Raw genomic sequence first — 7,189 nt, forward strand, 5'->3', positions numbered from 1 at the left:
TACCCCAGATCACACAGAGCCTTGTTAAAGGTCATGGTGCCTATGGTATAGGGTATTAAGAATTTACCAGGATCTTGTCTCTTTTGAGGTAAAGTTTTATGAACCCATGTATCTAGTTCACTAATGAGCAAGGGAGGTTCACCTTCCCAAGTCTCATTACCAAACAACTTGGCATTCAGCTTCATGATAGCTCCTAGATATTGAGCAACTTGCTCTCTAGTTATATATTCATCCTCTTCAGAAGAAGAATAATCTTCAGAGCTCATGAATGGCAGAAGGAGATTTAATGGAATCTCTATGGTCTCTATACGAGCCTCAGATTCCTTCAGGTCCTCAATAGGGAAGTCCTTCTTGTTTGAGAGACATCCCAGGAGGTCTTCCTCACTAGGATTTTCGTCCTTCTCCTCCCTTGTGCATCCGGCCATATTGATTACATCAATGGCCTTGCACTCTCCTTTTGGATTCTCTTTTATATTGCTTGGGAGAATACTGGGAGGAGTTTCAATGACTTTCTTACTTAGATGGCCCACTTGTGACTCCAAATTTCTGATAGAGGACCTTGTTTCACTCATGAAACTTAAAGTGGCCTTAGACAGATCAGAGACTAAATTTGCTAAATTAGAGGGGCTCTGCTCAGAATTCTCTGTCTGTTGCTGAGAAGATAATGGAAAAGGCTTGTTATTGTTTAGCCTATTTCTTCCACCATTATTAAAGCCTTGTTGAGGCTTTTGTTGATCCTTCCATGAGAAATTCGGATGATTTCTCCATGATGAATTATAGGTGTTTCCATAAGGTTCACCCATGTAGTTAACCTCTGCCATTGCAGGGTTTTCAGGATCATAAGCTTCTTCAGAAGCTGCCTCTTTAGTACTGTTGGATGCATTTTGCCATCCATTCAGACTTTGAGAGATCATGTTGACTTGCTGAGTCAACACTTTGTTCTGAGCCAATATGGCATTCAGAGCATCAATTTCAAGAACTCCCTTCCTCTGAGGCGTCCCACTATTCATGGAATTCCTCTCAGAAGTGTACATAAATTGGTTATTTGCAACCATGTCAATAAGTTCTTGAGCTTCTGCAGGTGTTTTCTTTAGGTGAATGGATCCACCTGCAGAATGGTCCAATGACATCTTGGAAAACTCAGATAGACCATAATAGAATATATCTAATATGGTCCATTCTGAAAACTTGTCAGAAGGACACTTTTTGGTCATCTTCTTGTATCTTTCCCAAGCTTCATAGAGGGATTCACCATCTTTTTGTTTGAATGTCTGAACATCCACTCTAAGCTTGCTCAGCTTTTGAGGAGGAAAGAATTTATCCAAGAAGGCCGTGACCAGCTTATCCCAAGAGTCCAGGCTATCTTTAGGTTGTGAGTCCAACCATGTTCTAGCTCTATCTCTTACAGCAAAAGGAAAAAGCATGAGCCTGTAGACTTCAGGATCTACTCTATTCATCTTTACAGTCTCACAAATCTGCAAGAACTCAGTTAAAAACTGGTAAGGATCTTCAGATGGAAGTCCATAAAACTTGCAGTTCTGTTGCATTAGAGCAACTAATTGAGGTTTCAGCTCAAAATTGTTTGCTCCAATGGTCGGAATGGAGATGCTTCTTCCATCAAATTTGGATGTTGGATTAGTGAAATCACCTAGCATTCTCCTTGCATTATTGTTGTTGGGTTCGGCTGCCATCTCCTTCTCTTGTTCAAAAATTTCATAAAGGTTGTCTCTGGATTGTTGTAATTTAGCTTTTCTTAGTTTCCTCTTCAGAGTCCTTTCAGGTTCTGGATCAACTTCAACAAGAATGCCTTTTTTCTTGTTCCTGCTCATATAGGGAAGAAGAGAACAAGAAAAGAAAGAGGAATCCTCTATGTCACAGTAAAGAGGTTCCTTATTGTTAGCAGAAGAAGAAAGGGAATAAAGAAAGGAGAGGGATGAATAGTCTATATAAAGAGTAAGGATAGGGGAGGTGATAAGACATGAAGAGAAGTGTTAGTAAATAAATAAATAAATAGAAGAAGAGAGGAGAGGGAGAATTCGAAAATAATTTTGAAAAAGTAGTTAATGATTTTCGAAAATTAAAGATAAGATATAATTAAAATTAAAATTTAAAACAATTAGTTAATTTAAAAAGAATTTTGAAAAAGGGATGAGATATTTTCGAAAATTAGAGAGGGAAAAGTAGTTAGGTGGTTTTGAAAAAGATAAGAAACAAACAACAAGTCAAATAGTTAGTTGAAAAAGATATTAAAGTCAAATTTGAAAAGATAAGAAGATAAGAAGTTAGATAAGATATTTTGAAATCAAATTTTTGAAGAAGATAAAATTTTGAAAAAGATATGATAAAAAGATAAGATGAAAAAGATTTAAATTTTTAAAATTAAAATTAATTACTTAACTAACAAGAAACTAAAAGATATGATTCTAGAATTTAAAGATTGAAGCTTTCTTAACAAGAAAGTAACAAACTTCAAATTTTTGAATCAATCACATTAATTGTTAGTGTAATTTCGAAAATTATGATAAAATTAAGAAAAAGATTTTTGAAAAATATATTTTTTTAAAATTTTCAAAAATAAATAAAAAATGAAAAAGATTTGATTTTTGAAAAAGTTTTGAAAAGATAGGATTTTTGAAATTGAAAATTTGACTTGACTTGTAAGAAACACTAATTTTTTAAAAATTTTTGACCAAGTCAACCCAAAATTTCGAAAATTTGGAGGAAAATAAGAAAAAGATATTTTTTGGATTTTTGAATTTTTAATGATGAGAGAGAAAAACAACAAAAATGACTCACAACATGAAAATTATGAATCAAAACTCATGATGCATGCAAGAACACTATGAATGTCAAGATGAACACCAAGAACACTTTGAAGATCATGATGAACATCAAGAACATATTTTTGAAAAATTTTTGATGCAAAGAAAACATGCAAGACACCAAACTTAGAAATCTTTAATGCATGGATACTAACAAACGAAAAATGCATATGATAAACAACAAAAAATACAAAACAAGAAAACATCAAGATCAAACAAGAAGGCTTACCAAGAACAACTTGAAGATCATGAAGAACACCATGAATGCATGAGTTTTTCGAAAAAAATGCAAGAGATTTTTAAAACATGCAATTGACACCAAACTTAAAAATTGACTCAAGACTCAAACAGGAAACACAAAATATTTTTGATTTTTATGATTTTCTAATTTTTTTGTATTTTCTTTTATATTTTCGAAAAACATATGGAAAAAGAAAATAAGAAATTCAAAATCTTTAAGAAGAATTTCAGGAATCTTTCAATGTTAGCCCAAAGCTCCAATCAAAGGGTTTGACATGGCTTAATAGCCAGTCAGCTTTAGGATGGAATTACATGCATTGTAGTGATTAGTTGAAGACCAATTCCAAAGGAGTTTGAATATGGCTTTGTAGCCAGTTAGGATTCAACATGTTACCATGAAATTCTAGAATTCATTCTTGAAAGTTTTGAAGCCATAGAATAATTAAAATTTTTTTTTTCGAAAATAATAATTTTTTTTGGAAAAACGAAAACAAAGAAAAATTTTGAAAAATTTTTGAAAACTTTTTGAAAAGAAAATTACCTAATCTAAGCAACAAGATGAACCGTCAGTTGTCCATACTCGAACAATCCCCGGCAACGGCACCAAAAACTTGGTGCACGGATTTGTGATCATCAACAATGGCTCCAATGACTTGGTAGCTCTCACACGTGAATTACACTTAGTCATAACTCCGCACAACTAACCAGCAAGTGCACTGGGTCGTCCAAGTAATACCTTACGTGAGTAAGGGTCGATCCCACGGAGATTGTTGGTATGAAGCAATCTATGGTCATCTTGTAAATCCCAGTCAGGCGGATTCAAATATGATTAGATTAGATATTCAAAAGATAAATAAAATAAACAGGAAATAACGATAAAGTTACTCATGTAATCCAATGGTGGGAATTTCAGATAGGTGCATGGAGGTGCTGTGTTCCTTCCGAATCTCTACTTTCTTATTATATTTATCCAATCCTTCTTACTCCTTTCCATGGAAAGCTGTATGTAAGGGCATCACCGTTGTCAATGGCTACATCCCATCCTCTCAGTGAAAATGGTCCAAATGCTCTGTCACAGCACGGCTAATCATCTGTCGGTTCTCAATCAGGTTGGAATAGAATCCCGTGATTCTTTTGCGTCTGTCACTAACGCCCAGCCTTCAAGAGTTTGAAGCTCGTCACAGTCATTCAATCCCAGAATCCTACTCGGAATACCACAGACAAGGTTAGACTTTTCGGATTCCCATGAATGCTGCCATCAATTCTAGCTTATACCACGAAGATTCTGATTAAGGAATCCAAGAGATATACGCCCGGCCTAAGGTAGAACGGAAGTGGTTGTCAGTCACACGCGTTCATAGGTGAGAATGATGATGAGTGTCACGGATCATCACATTCATCAAGTTGAAGTGCAACGAATATCTTAGAACATGAATAAATCGAATTGGATAGAAAATAATAGTAATTGCATTAAAACTTGAGGTACAGCAGAGCTCCACACCCTTAATCTATGGTGTGTAGAAACTCCACCGTTGAAAATACATAAGTGAAAGGTCCAGGCATGGCCGAATGGCCAGCCCCCATGATCTGAGAACTAAACATCCCAAGATGTCTAATACAATAGTAAACTATCTTATTTATACTAGACTAGCTACTAGGGTTTACAGGAGTAAGTAATTGATGCATAAATCCACTTCTGGGCCCACTTGGTGTGTGCTTGGGATGAGTTTGATATATCCACGAGCTGAAGCTTCTTTTGGATTTGAACGCCAAGTTGTAACGTGTTTTGGGCGTTCAACTCCGGTTCGTGACGTGTTTCTGGCGTTTGACTCCAGACAGCAACATGGAACTGGCATTGAGCGCCAGTTTACATCATCTAATCACGAATAAAGTATGGACTATTATATTTTGCTGGAAAGCACTGGATGTCTAATTTCCAACGCCATTGAGAGCGCGCCATTTGGAGTTCTGTAGCTCCAGAAAATCCATTTTGAGTGCAGGGAGGTCAGAATCCAACAACATCAGCAGTCCTTTGTCAGCCTTTTCTCAGAGTTTTGCTCAGGTCCCTCAATTACAGCCAGAAAATACCTGAAATCACAGAAAAACACACAAACTCATAGTAAAGTCCAAAAATGTGAATTTAGCATAAAAACTAATGAAAACACCCCTAAAAGTAACTAGATCATACTAAAAACTACCTAAAAACAATGCCAAAAAGCGTATAAATTATTCGCTCATCAACACCCAATAACTCTGAACGAGGTTCAAGAAAGGGCTGAAAAATACATCAATATGGAGGAGAACTCCCGATTAGGAGATAGCTCAAAGGCTGGATTCTCCTACCTACCTCGGGACAAGGATAAAGAATCCAGGAAGAAAGGAGACCAACCCACTGAGAAACCCAGAAAATACCAAAACTACACCCCTTTTCGGGTGTCTCTTGTGGATGTTTACCGAGAAATATACAACACTAAGAATATCCCACCACCTCGCCTAATAAAACACAAAAGAGGAGGGGGAAGTCGGATAGAGTACTATGAATACCACCGAATCTACAGTCATTCTACCAACGAGTGCTTCGACCTAAAGAATGTCATAGAGAAATTGGCAAGAGAAGGGTGACTAGATCGGTACTTAGCCAATAAAGCGGATGAACTAAGAAAAAGAAGAAGGGATGAAGAGGTCAAATGAGTTGAATGCCTACCTCACATCCCTGAGAGACATGTTCTCATGATAAATGGGGGAATCGCAGGAGGAGGGATCTCTAAATCATCTCGCAAAAGACACCTTAAAGAGGTATATCATGTCGGAGAAGGGGATAGGTCACCCGACATCCCTACTATTACCTTTACCCAAGAAGATGCAACAGGCATCATCCCCGGGCATGATGATCCCATGGTCGTTACCATCATACTCGCCAATGCTAACCTCCATTGAACGTTGGTAGACCAAGGGAGCACCACAGATATCTTGTTCAAATTCGCTTTCGACAAACTCGGCCTACAAGAAAAAGAGCTTAGAGCATATCCAAACAGCTTGTTCGGACTCAGAGACACCCCAATCCAACCACTATGATACATTTCACTGCATACAACCTTTGGAAAGGGAACTCGGTCAAGGACATTAAGCATAGATTATATTGTAGTCAACGTGAGCTCAGCTTATAACGCCCTAATAGGTCAGATAACGCTGAACCAACTCGCCGCTGTAGTCTCCACTCCACATCTATGCATGAAATTCCCAACTCAAAAAGGGATTGCTACAATAAAAGGAGACCAAAATCTCATGCGACATTGTTACAATGAAAGTCTAAACCTTAAGGGCAACCCCAGAGGAGAGGAAATCAACACCATCAAACTCAGGGGAGTTCGAGTTCATGAAGAACTTCGTCCACAACCTGAAGGTGAGATCGAAGAAGTCCAGATTGGGGATACCCAGAATAAAACAACAAATATAGGGGCAAATTTAAAGAGAGACTTAAAGGAACCGCTGATACAGTTCCTAAAGGATAATGCTGATCTTTTTGCATGGAAGGCCGCAGACATGGCCGGCATAGACCTCAAGTTAATGTGCCATAAACTAGCAGTATATCCCGGATCTCGTCTAGTACAACAGAAGCATAGGAAGCTCGGTCCAGAAAGGTCCCAAGCTGTAGAAGAGCAGGTACAAGCCTTACTAGAGGCAGGGTTCATAAGGGAGGTCAGGTACCTATTATGGCTAGCCAACGTTGTCTTGGTGAAGAAGTCAAATGGCAAGTGGAGAATATGTACCGACTACACCGATTTCAATAAGGCCTTTCCAAAAGATCCCTACCCGCTCCTGAATATAGACACTCTAGTGGATGCCTCTTCCGGATACAAGTACCTCTCCTTCATGGATGCCTATTTAGGATACAACCAAATCCCAATGTACCCGCCCGATCAAGAGAAGACCTCGTTCCTAACCCCAAAGGCAAACTATTGCTATATAGTTATCCCCTTCGGACTCAAGAACGCAGGAGCTACTTACCAAAGACTGATGAGCAAAGTCCTCATTGACCACATCAGAAAATTAATGGAAGTCTATGTAGACGACATGCTGGTAAAAATGCAAAGTGAGGAATCGTTGTTATATGACCTCGCAAAAGT

The 7,189-nt window shown here is 37.9% G+C and overlaps 1 non-coding gene across 1 annotated transcript; it reads left to right on the forward strand.

Moving 5' to 3' along the window:
- The first annotated feature begins 1,185 nt into the window (after positions 1 to 1,185).
- LOC112715546 (small nucleolar RNA R71) lies at positions 1,186 to 1,292 on the forward strand. The gene has a single exon (XR_003159820.1). It is a non-coding gene; the product is annotated as a small nucleolar RNA R71 (small nucleolar RNA).
- The last annotated feature ends 5,897 nt before the right edge of the window (positions 1,293 to 7,189 follow it).

This window comes from Arachis hypogaea, chromosome 1 (genome assembly GCF_003086295.3).
Source record: "Arachis hypogaea cultivar Tifrunner chromosome 1, arahy.Tifrunner.gnm2.J5K5, whole genome shotgun sequence".
Classification (NCBI taxonomy): Eukaryota; Viridiplantae; Streptophyta; class Magnoliopsida; order Fabales; family Fabaceae; genus Arachis; species Arachis hypogaea.